The sequence below is a fragment of the Nuphar pumila genome, chromosome 1 (genome assembly GCF_984573655.1).
Source record: "Nuphar pumila chromosome 1, dmNupPumi1.hap1.1, whole genome shotgun sequence".
Lineage (NCBI taxonomy): Eukaryota > Viridiplantae > Streptophyta > Magnoliopsida > Nymphaeales > Nymphaeaceae > Nuphar > Nuphar pumila.
Window position 1 is genome coordinate 110798610 of NC_143249.1, and position 13501 is coordinate 110812110.

Consider the following 13501-nt stretch of genomic DNA (forward strand, 5'->3'; position numbering starts at 1 on the left):
CCTATCCTTCTTCTGAACTGAGGATGATAATGATGATGAAGGTGAAGGAGATGATGATGGGGATGATAATGATGGCTGAGCCGACGAAGGTGAAACAATGGTCTCTGGCTCCTCGATCCTCTCTCTACTCTCTTTGCTCTCGACGTGATACTCACGTCCACTCCTTAGGGCCATAACAGATTTGGCCTGCTGCTGTGACTCAGCATAAAACAGGCCTCCGGTCATCTGGTCCTTGCCTTTCGGGTTCATGACAGCCTGGCTCGGTAACGTACCCTCGGGTCTCCTACTGATAGCCTCAGCTAATTGTCCCATTTGCGACTCTAACTTCGCAATGGACTGCGTATGCAAACTCAATATCTGGCTACACTTCTCAAAGGCATTCTGATTAGAGGTTTTCACCTCTTGGAATGCCTGGAGAAGTCTCTCCTCAAAAGATGTCTGCGGGGCAGACTCCTGCGGAATCGGGGGAGGAAATGAAGGAAAAGACTGAGGATAACTCGGCCTCGGAAATGTCTGAGTAAATGATGGCGGCCGAGCTGGCTGAGAGGATGTAGGCATCTGCATGGAAGGATGTGGATTCTACCATGAAAAATTGGGATGGTTACGCCAACCCGGATTATATGTAAATGAGAATGGGTTGTTCTGCGGTCTGGCGTAACCCTGGGCTGCCTGAACTTGTTCTTGAACAAATCCAGGGTACTGAGCTGCCGAAGGGCACTCAGTGATCTCATGTGTCGGACTGGCACAAAGAGTACACACCTGCTGAGTATTGGGTGGTCCTAAGAGAAGCTGGTCCAGCTTCTGAGCAATCATGTCTACCTTGCACTGTAGTGCAGTAGATGGACCAATCTCAAGAACACCAGCTTTCTTCTGAATCCTGTGTGTGGCTCTATCCGAATGAGAGCTCGAAGCATGATGCAGAGAATTCTCGGCCAATGTATCGAACAACCTCCATGCTTCATCCTCACTCTTCAACATGAATGTCCCCCCACATGAAGAGTCGATCATCTGACGATTCCTGTCAGACAATCCATCGTAAAAACTCTGCACCAGCTGCCATCTCGGCACCTGATGATGGGGACACTTCCTGAGGAGATCCTTCATTCTCTCCCAGGTCTCATGAAAGTGCTCACCATCTAGCTCCGAGAAGCTAGTGATGGCTCGCCGGTATTGGTTCGTACGACCAATAGGGAAATACTTCCGAAGAAACTCCTACTGTAACTGATCCCAGGACCCTATCTCTATAGAATCTATGGACTTTAGCCAATACTTGGCCTTGTCCTTCAATGAAAAGGGGAATAAGGTCAACCTCAAAGCATCATCGTCGAAATTTTGTATCTTCACAGTAGAACAGATCTCGAGGAATTCGTCCAAGTGCCGGTAGGGATCCTCGTGACTAAGGCCATAAAAGGATGGGAGCATCTGAATAATGCTGGCCTTAATCTCATAGTGATGCGCTCCTACATCGGGTCTCCGAATGCAGGATGCCTGGACATAGTCTGTGGGAATGAAGTATTCTCGTAGAGGACGTGGATGAACTGGGAGTGGAGGTGGAGGATCCATATCAGCCATTGCTGTCAAACTTCGAGGAGAATGTAAAATTCTCTCTGGGTTGTCAACAAATGGATGTAATGGGGTTCCTAGAGCTCTTCGCCCCTGCATACACTGGTACTAGGACCAAATGTAAGCACACAACCTAAATCTAAAACTAAAACTAACACAGGTACTAAAATGTAAATAACACAAATAAAGCAAATACTAAACAACTATGCTAAACTAATTATGTCAGACTGATTAACTAAGTAAATGAAATAACAAAGTAACTACTCTAATTTACTGAAAAAGAAAAATACAGGAAATCACAAACTAAGTTTTTCTAAAACCCACCTGTCTAATCGCTCTTTGCAGAATGAATATAAAGTGAATCCTAGAAAACAGTACGTGAATCCTATATTTACTAACTATGTTAATCCTATATTCACTTACTAATCCTACTAACTAGAAAATAAAACAACTAACTAACTAACTAAAACAGATTAATAAATCAAACTCTAAGAAATAAAAGAAGTAATTCGCCGTTCCCCGGCAACGGCGCCAAAATTTGGTTGATATTTTGGAAATGGTATTTTTAAAACAATATTTTTCAATAAAATCTTTGGAAAATCGTCAACCAAAAGTAAATAACCGACTTTCCACGAAATGGTAAGTACGGGTCGAATCCACAGGGAACGGGAGTTACTCAAATATTTCTAAGAATTTTAATTTATAAATCAATAATCACTAATTACAAAGACAATGTTAATATAATGACAAATTAACACTAAAACTAAAATAGAAAAGCAATTCAGTCTTCTGTTGCACGCCAAGGGTATTTCTGTCTTTTCGCCACTGCTCAACTTTCACACTTGAACAAGAATCCCTGGAAAATGGTTATGCTTTTCAACCTAAAAACACAGCAAAATTCAAAGTTAGTAACTAATTTAATGAAACTAAACTAAAATATAATTTAAACCTAATTCTGAAGAATTTAAACAACTAAAACCTAATTAATAATAAAATAGTAAAGAAAAATATCAAACTAATTCTAAAATCAATTATTCTAAGTCTAACAATGCAGTATGATGCAGATGCAGCAATAAAAATGCAGAAACTAATGAAAACAAACCGAAAATGCCTAAATGAATGAAATTACAAATCTACCCTTAACTAGTGCAAAATAGACTTCTAAAAGCTCTTCGGAAAATGACTATTTGACAAGGCAAACGAGGTCCGATTTTCCCGAAATTTGTTCTATTTTGTAACTAACAGATTAAAAAATCTGACAGTTTTTACAGAATTAAAAAATGATATCCGAAACTCCAGATATAAGCGTTTCAAAACAGGGAAAAATCAGGATATCGCAGGTCCCGAAATTTTCAAATCCGAAAAAGCAGTTTTCACAAAATACTTAAAAATCAGACCAAACCAACTTGGATCGAGCTAAAATTTGGTCTGCAGTAAGTTAACACGCCAATAAAGTGAATAGAAAAATAATATTTGGAAAACTCAAAATTTTTGCACATGAAATGATGACAGTGCGACATGGCAAAAATCGGGTTTTGCTTTCAATGCACTATTCACTTTGTAAGTCTATTTTAAACACTAAAAATGAAATCTAACCCTAATACAATCTAAATGACACTAATTGACAGTTTATATAGAGATGATGAATGCAATTATACTAAATGAGTGGAGAAATGATCACAAGATGCAAATTACGACTAACACTAAGTTAAGCTAATTATCAAATGTAACTAATTTAATCAATGATGCAAACCTAATTACAGAAATTAAAAGATGCAGTTAATACAAACTAACTACAACTGAACTACATGAACTACTAACTTCAAACATAATGATAAAGTACACCTTAAATAAACACTAATCTTCTAAAGTCTAACTAAATCGATTAAGTGAATCACTAAGCTAACTTATACTAAAGCTAATATGGATTAAAACTAAATGTAACTAAACCACTAAAGACCAAAAGGCTGCAGGTTTAAGATAGGACTAGAACTAGGTTCACGCCACACCTGGCTAGGTCGACTTGACTTGGCTTAGACTAAGGACACGACTCACCTAATTGGGTCAACTAGCTTGATTAGGTTAGGTTGACTATCTTTGACACTGACTAATTTAGACACTTAAACTTAATACCTAATTAATTAAACCTAATAAATAACACTAATAATCCTAAACCTTCCACGCCCAATATATTAACTCTAATTAAAACCTAGTTAGCTAAGAACCTAATTTCTAACTAAGGTTAACATACTTAACTAAATTAATTAAAACCTACTTTATCCTAACTCACTATGGATGGTTAATGAAGTAGGAAACAATAAATGCTCAAAGGCAACTTTTGAAAGTTGATAAGTCCAAAACTCGTCCAGCTAGAGGTTTGTCCTTACTTACCTTAAATCTCTATTTAAAAAGGTAAGAAGTGGAAATCGTCCAACTAGGGACATTTACACCTCTTTAATGTCTTTCACAAACTATTTAGGTAAGTAGGCAATTTGAAATTGTCTAATTCAAAATAGCCTCCATGATTTTAGCTTACCAAAAATTGTTTACAAAACAATTAAGTACCTCTTTCAAAACCGTGATCACCCTTTTAGAAAAGATTTGAAACTTCAATTTAACTTTCCAAAAAAAAATATTGATGCAATCTTGACTATCCTTCCTTGAACCCAATTTCAAACTTGCCTAAATGGGAGCCAACGAATTTAGAGCAATCAATTTTCTCAAAATGTTTTTCTTTTTGGAGCAATTACTACACTATTTCAACTTTCCTAAAACCACACCAAAAACGTTTCCTAGACTACAACTAATGAATGTATAGAATTAACTTAAATTACCTCACCTAAGAAGCTTACTAAAAATTTCACTAAAACATCTAAGAGCAACCAACATCTAATACAATGTATCTGGACACACTAGAGACACTTACCTAAATTCTAAGACTCTTACCAAAAGCAGCCTAGAGCTCTAATGAAGCTCTAATGGCTGACGCCCCTCCTTGGGGAAGAAGACTCCTAAGATATCAAATTCAAAATATCACAATTAGTCTAACACAAACATGAAAATGCATAAACTAAATTAAATTACATCTACAACTAACAATCTAAACTAACGAAAATCTACACAAGTTATCTAATATGCTGTGAATAAAACTAACATAAAACAACAAATTATTTAAACGACTAACCTAATGCACTAAGCAAGGGAAATCAAAAATACTAAACCTATTTCTAATGCAATATCTAACTTCAATAAACATGAATTAACAATTTATACTATTGGAAAACTAAACTAGATATCAAACATACAACCGACTGAATAATCACTAAAATCAAGAACACAAGAAAACTCGATTTTTGTATTTTTCTCAATATAAGTAAAACACCTAAAACACAAAAACACAAAAACAAGATTTAAAATGACCCGAATATGATGAACTTTGAGTAACACAACTTTCTGAGACTGTTGGATAGCAAAACAAACAACAGACTACACGACTTACACAATGGACTCACACGTACTCACCCAACTTCAACTTTGATTCATCAACTTCTTCAAAACCAATCACACGATATGCATAGAATCAAACCAATCACAACTCTTAAACGAAAACGAAACTAAAGTACCCAGGCCACAACTGAACAATACTCAGACTACATGAGAAAACTAAAAAAAAAATTCCAGAAATTACACTCGCTGAAAAACAAAGATCGGCTAGAGTTAATCTAGCCGATTTTTCTTTTCTTTTTAATTGAAACGATAATCAATCAAACACAGCTACTAAACTAATTCGAAATAAACTTTTTAAATGATTTTTCTGTAAAATCAATACACTAAAACACAATGGACAGAAAATAAAATCGACTAGAATAACCTCTAGCCGATTTACATGTTTTGAGTGAAAAACAATGTAAATCAAGATTCAAACACTTAAAAGTAAAATCAAACCTAGATCTATCGTGTTGGTCTATGCACGAGTTCTATTCTAAGGTGAAAACAATAAAAACGCAGCAGACACACAGAAAATAAAACAAGAAAACAAACACACATGATTTTGGGTTTTAGCTAGAAGAAAATAGAGAAGAAGACCTACCTCACGGGCGATCCGACGATCGTGGGGGAGAAGAGAGCGGACAATGGCCTTGGCTTGACGTCCCGAACTGTTCGAGAATACTGGAATATCACCACGAGCAGGATATCAACAGCTGCAACACGTTGGAGATCCACCGAAGATGGAACGGTTGCCGATTCGCGATCAGAGGGCTTAGAAAACAGGATGGAGGTAGGGCCGACTCATCTTGTTGGGGTGTTTCGCACTTCCAAGCAGGATTAATGGTCTCCACCTCTGCTACACCTGCAAAAACACAACAAATGGTGATTAAACACAGCAATGAAGATAAAGAAATGTATAGAAAGGAAAAGAGAGGTAGAAGAATGCTTGATTTCCAAGCATAAACCAATCTTCAAGGCAAAACGTGATGGAATGAGAGGTAGGAAAGTGCTGGAGTTAGAATCACAGCAAGAGGCATCAATCTCAATGCCAAAGACGTCTAGGGCTCTTCTAAAAAGTATATTTATACTTTTTGGTATTTTCAAAAACAAGGTTATAATGAAAATTTTTACCCTGCGCCACTTTTTGGGGGGGTTTCTGTAAAACTTTTTCTAAATGAGTATGGATATGCGTGTGGGTTGGATTTGGGCTTTCTAAAGGTTGATCCAAGGTCCAAATAGCCTAATTGGGTCGGATATGGATCCGATTCACCTCGAAATTCATGCTCGAACACTGAAATAACTATAACTCTCTCATTTTAACTCTGATTTCTCTGAAATTCGAACCACAACCCCTTACTATCAAAATGCATCTAAACATGGGTTTAAAACCTTAATCTCACTATAAAATGCATGAATAACTTGTTAACATGATGTGCATTTCATGCATCATCAGAAACCACTAACAAGGCATAGGCACATATACTAACAGTACGCATCGTATCACTTCTCATGGCAAAAGAAGGCACAGAATCACACATTCTTTCAACAAGGTTCCATGAACCACAATCATACATCGGATCTAAACATCCACCACATGCACTTGACGACTCTATTCAGGTAGCAACACAATCATATCACAAAGGAGATCCACACTACGGTACTCATCACTGCCACTATAAGCATTATGTTCCCAAAATAAGACCTCAAAGCATGCGTAATCAAAGCCATCTCATCCTTAACACAATTAGGATAATAATTCGATCGTCGCTATGATAGATCAATCGTCTCTACCACACAATGTGGAACGAGAAGGGCGAACTACGCAAGTAGTTCCCCAGATCTCAATCAAGAGTCTCAACTCTCGCAGGAGTCTACTCGAAACAACTTGGGAAACTAGGTCCACAAGCGCAAACGAACCCTTAGGTTCCAACAATCGATATCTTAAGCCCGTTATTTAAGGCTTAGACACGAAATGGGGTCTCACATCGGACTACACCCTAAAAACACATAAAGATCACCAAATTAAGCAGTACCAGTCATTAAACAATAGAAAGTGAATTAGAAATACTTACAGTGCGATGGTCGATGCTTGCAGAGACTTGAACCACACTTCTTTAACTCCTTTAAAACACTGCTCTGATACCATTACCTGTAGCGCCCCAGAATTTCTACTTGGGAAAATCCTTTGAAATTTCAAGGTAAATTTTTGTTTTTGTTTTTTTTTAAACAATTGCGCGAAGCTGAAAGACTGAAGGGGAAAAACAAGTGGAAACTCTGGGCGGGTTACAGAGAACAACAATAAGGAAACAACTTTTATTAAATACATTTACAAAGTGTACAAATCATTTCCCTTTTACAAAACCAAAACTGCCAAGATCCAACAAGTATCAGAAGTGTGGGTTCAGAGTTCGCTGCAGTGTATCGAGCTCCATCGCACGCCTAAGTAAACACCTGTATCCCCATAAAACGGGGTCAGTACTTTTTCTATCTGGTGAGACAAACCAAACACAATATACCAAAGTGTGGAAAATGAGGCAGAGCTATACATGACATACATAGCATGTACATTTACAGTAATCAAATAGTACAACGTAAGCAAGAGTACAGAACTACCATAGGCAACAAGTAGGAATAACTAGCATGAATTCACGAACAATAACTAAGCTAATTCATTACATAGTCCATATCAATTAGTAAAGAATGCATCAAAGAACATAAATAAACAAAGTGTTGTGAACTGTGTCAGGCAAGTGCGAAAGGGACAAGTACAAATCAACTGAAAGGTAACAAGCCGTAGTAACTGTAACAAGTGCTGGAATCGAACAAGTAGCTAAGGTAACCGTACAACAAGTAACTAAAACCGCAAACTGAACTGTAACAAGTACTAAGCAGCAAGCAACTATAGTAACAACTGAAGTAACTGTAAAGCAGGCCCTCAAAGCCGTAACAGACTGTGTCAAGTACTGAACAACACAGTAACCAAAGTAACAACTGAACAAGAACAGTTACTGAAGCACATACTACAAAACAAGTAAAGTAGCAACTACTGTAAGTCAGCTGATTGGTTAGTCTTTAAGTTCTTCTGATTACTCCTTTGGCAAAGGAACCTCGCATTATGTGAGACATGCACCCGGCGTCTGTTATTCAATTTATAGTGTGGTAACAGGGGAAACTACAGACCGAGTCAACCTCATGCGAGCAGCACACAGCTAGGAGAAAACACTCGCATAGGCAAGGATTGCAATCCATACTACTGCAGTAGTGAGGTCCTAGAAAGGCAACCTCGACCTCCCTGACTCTGAGTGACTGGAGGCCAAAGGATGCTACAACTCCTGTCAAAACACATGTCGTAGTCACGACTAGTCACTCAGGGTTGTACCATCCACCCTCTCCCAAGGTGAACCGTTTTGTGACTGGGGCGAAGCAGGTTTATCTTTCTTAGGCTCATGTTCATTCATACCTCTCTACGAGGAATTTGCCTCGTGGTCCCCATAAGGTACGCAAAATGAGGACTTGGCCTGCCCATTCACGTGCTCAGCCTCACGCGGCCAACAGAGCACACTGCTCGTGAAAGCAGTCATAACACCATATTATTCATTTCTGTTTTAGGGTATATCACACAAGAGTCCATTCAAAACACAAGGGCAACTGCCCAAAGGCTCCAATTGAGCCCACAACAAGTCATTTACGTTCATACCCTATGGTGTCATCTTTTCAGTTCTTTCATTTCCTGAAGTAAGGGCACGTGGTGCGCTTACCAATGCCTCAAGCAATGTACCTCCTCAGGGTACACACTATTCAGTAACTGTGTCAGGATGTGCCAAGTGCAAGGTGTAAGAGTATCACAAGTTCTATCTTTTCGCATAAGAATAGACAGTAGAGGCATTGCATATATCATTTCTGAGAGCCAATTAAGTGTACAAGCAAATACACATTCGCATGCATATGATATTTCATCAAAATTCCATTCACCACAACAAAGCAGTAGATTAGCGACGACCACATTCTGTCGCTAATCCGTCGCTAACAGGCGTAGCGACGGATTAGCGATGACTAGGCGACGGTATGCTTACGTCACGAATTTTTCGACACTACTGGCGACGAAATAAATGCGTCGCCAGGTCCGTCGCTAATTGCGACGGACTAACGAGCGCTGTATTCTGTCGCCCATCCGCCGGTACTAAACGGCGAACTCGGCTTGGCGAGGGATTTACGTCCGTCGCTAAGACGTCGCTAGATTTATATACATACCGACGGATGTTTTCGTCGCTAATCCGTCGCAAACACAAAAAAAAATAAAAAAAAATTAATTGAAAATTAAATACCGAGAACGGTACAATTTATATTTCCTGTAAATAAAAAACAAACTACACTAAAAAAATCCATATAAAAGGAATCTATAACAATTAATCGTTCCACCTTAAAATTAACAAGTTTAATTATTTACAATTCAACAATTATAATTAGGAAATATAAAAAAATACAACTTCTTCAACACAGTTCTCTAATCATCGCCAAGATTTTGTGCGTCTTCTTGTTCATTGCCTTTATCTGTCCCTTCAGCTCCGCTACGCTGATTATCGCTAGCAGCCTACATATGAAAAGAACAGTCAGTATTGATAAACAAAATATAATGAAATAAATTATACACTATATGTGATTCTATCATGTGCTCATGTGTGTTCTAAGGCAATAAAAAAACTCTATATGTGATTCTATCATGCTCATATGTGCTCTAAGACAGGCAAAAAGTTATATATGTGATTCTATCATGCTCATATGTGTGCTAAGGCAGTCAAAAAATTGAATATGTGATTATAGCATGCTCATATGTGTTCTAAGGCAGCTAGAAAAACTCTATATGTGATTCTACCATGCTCAGATGTGCTTTAAGGCAGACAAAAAGCTATATATGTGATTCGATCATGCTTGTATGTGTGCTAAGGCAGCCAAAAAATTGAATATGTGATTATAGCATGCTCATATGTGCTCTAAGGTAGGCAAAGCAAAAAAATTTATGTGATTCTATCATGAATGATATATGTTCTAAGGCAGTAAAAAAACTCAATATGTGATTTTGGCATGCTCATATGTGTTTTGAGGTAGTCAAAAAACTGAATATGTGATTATAACATGCTCATATGTGTTCTTAGGCAGTCAAAAAACTGAATATGTGATTATAGCATGCTCATATGTGTTCTAAGGCAGTCAAAAAAACTTTATATGTGATTCTATCATGCTCATATGTGCTCTAAGGCAGGCAAAAAACTTTATATGTGATTATAGCATGCTCATATGTGCTCTAAAGCAATAAAAAAACTCTATATGTGATTCTATCATGCTCATATGTGCTCTAAGGCAAGCAAAAAGTTATATATGTGATTCTATCATGCTCATATGTGTGCTAAGACAGTCAAAAAATTGAATATGTGATTATACCTGAGAGGGACCTGCAATCGAAGATCCTCTATTCAGTACAATACTGGTGATCTAATCTCGGAGAAAGGGGGCGACGGTGTCATGGAAGTAGTCATGCATTGTGTCCTTAATAATCTGGCGTACATCATCACCGGAAAGAATAGGTTACTGCTTGGAGCTTATATTGGCGAAAGTAGCCTGTAAGCTGTAACTGGAAGAAGCAATAACTGGTGAAGTGTTCAGATTACTCCCAAACCCGAACACGCGACCTTTTTTGGGTTCACCTGCTGCAGGATCAAATGATGGATGCTGAGTAGCGTCATCGCCATATCGCTCTACCATCTGTTGCTCATATGCCTCCTACAAAATAATGTTTAAAGTATGCATTAATAATTAATGATAACATTATGATAACTTGCATATTGCAATGATTATTAATAGAATAAATACATACCATTGTCGTTCTCGCCTTCTCTGATACGAAGACTCTCGTGGTCTTCCGTTTATGTGTTTCAACAAACACATCCTTATATGGTACAATGCCTCCTTTTTCTGCTTCCTGCGAAGTTAAAGGACAAAAGATTTAGTACACAAGTTTGCAACAATACTTATAAAATTAATATTATATATTAATGAGTTACCATTTTCTTTAGGTGGCTCCCAATTGTCTTAGATCCACTTGTGTGTAGATGGGCTTCGAGCATTTTCGCTCGATTTTGTGCAGCCTTCGCAGAGCGAATTTGAAATGCATCTCCCGCCCACTTATCGCACATTTCATCCCAGTAGTCTCTCCTGATAGTAACAGGGCCATGACCCTTCCACTGTAGTGGATCATCTACTACGTCAGATGCTTTTTTTGCTGCAGTCTTCATAGTGTGCAGCATGTCTGCAAATCGATTGGCAGCCACCTTCTGCCACACCTTCCTTGCATCATTTTCTTCTACCGTAGTTGCGAAGCGATTCGAAGCCTACAAATATTTTCAGAAAGTTAATAGACATTACTTAAAAAAAATAAATATGAAACACATTAACTATGAGGAACAACTGTATATCGTGAATGAGGATCACAATCTGTCTAACACCTCCTTTGGGTACTCTTTCCATTGAGCAACCGGTCCTGGTAGATGTTGAAGAAGTGAATCCCTAATCTCTCGTACTACTTCTTGTGGCTCAAACCTCGTGCTGCACATGAATTGTTACATAGTAAATATCAATATAAAATATTTATAAGATATGCAATAATTGAAAACGAAATACTTACGGTTGATTATCGATATACACTATTCGAATGAGTCTTCTTGTGCTAGACTGAGAAGACCCTGCTTCCTGTGTTCGCTCCTGACTTGTGTGATCAACTGGTGTAGGTGGGTCGTGTATAGGCGAAACATCATCTGTAAAAAAATACGTTAGAAATTCTCAGAATGCACATTTGAACTAATCAAGCATCCAATTAGTTAAATGATATATCACAGGAGCACGTGAAGATGAAGGTTGGGCCTGACTACTACTGGATGAGCGACCACTGTAACCTCCACGAACCATATTCTAACAAATAACATATGTCATACAATACATTCAAATAATTCACATCAAGTATTACAATACATTCAAGTCATTCGCATCAAATATTACAATAATTCAAATCATTCATATCAAGTACTGCAATGCATTCAAGTCATTCACATCAAGCATTGCAATGCATTCAAATCATTTGCATCAAGTATTACAATGCATTCAAATAATTCAAATCATTCGTTGCATAAATTACAATAATTCAAATCATTCGTTGCATAAATTACAATACATTCAAATAATTCAAATCATTCACATCAAGTATTGTAATGCATTCGAATCATTCGTATCAAGTATTACAATACATTCAAATAATTTAAATCATTCACATCAAGTATTACAATGCATTCAAATAATTTGTATCAAGTATTACAATACATTCAAATAAAATTTTTAATCATTCACATCAAGTGTTGCAATACAACTCATGCATTCACATCAAGTATTACAATACATTCAAATAATTCACATCAAGTATTACAATGCATTCAAATAATTCGTATCAAGTATTACAATACATTCAAATAAAATTTTTAATCATTCACATCAAGTGTTGCAATACAACTCATGCATTTGCATCAAGTATTACAATACATTCAAATAATTCAAATCATTCACATCAAGTACTGCAATGCATTTAAATAGAGGTTTGTAGTATAAGATTTTGCTCACTAGCTTGAGAATTCTTCCTCGTCACTAGTTTGACTTTCTTCTTCTTCTTCTTCTTCATTGTTTGCCCATCCACTTGGTACATCATTTGGATCACATTCCTCTATGAATGTTTCATCGGCCAATAGAGATATGACATGCATATCATGCGCAACATCGTGACCATAAGTGAAGTCATAGACATCATCTGATTGATAGTAATCGCTGTCTTCAGCTAACTCATCTTCCTGTAACTGATTATACTCAGAGTATAGTTTGGACTTCACCTTGCTAACTGACCACCATTCATTTCTATCTGACTTTTTTATACTCGGATATGAAGTATAATAAACTTGTTGAGCTTGCGAGGCTAATAATATGAATGGTTCATATGTTCCAAACCTGGATTTATGATTCACCTCCACAATGCCTGAAGCTTTGTCGAGTCTTGTTGCAGTTGGATGAAACCAATGACACTTGAATAAAATTACCCTATTATTTATGCCTAAGTAAGTCAACTCCATTATTTCCTCTATAACACCGTAGTAATCATGTTCATTTTCACCGTAGTTGCTACCCTTGACACACACGCCACTATTTATCGTTGATTTGTTTATACTGTAATCTTTTGTATGAAATCGATAATCATTTACGATGTACCTGTTGTAGCATTGCACAACTTTGGTCGGACCATTTTCTAAATCACATATTCCTTGATCTTTAACATCACCATGGCGGACCTACGCACAGACATAAACAATGATTGTGATCACGATCAATTAAGTAACTTAGTGTTGTTTATAAGTACAAA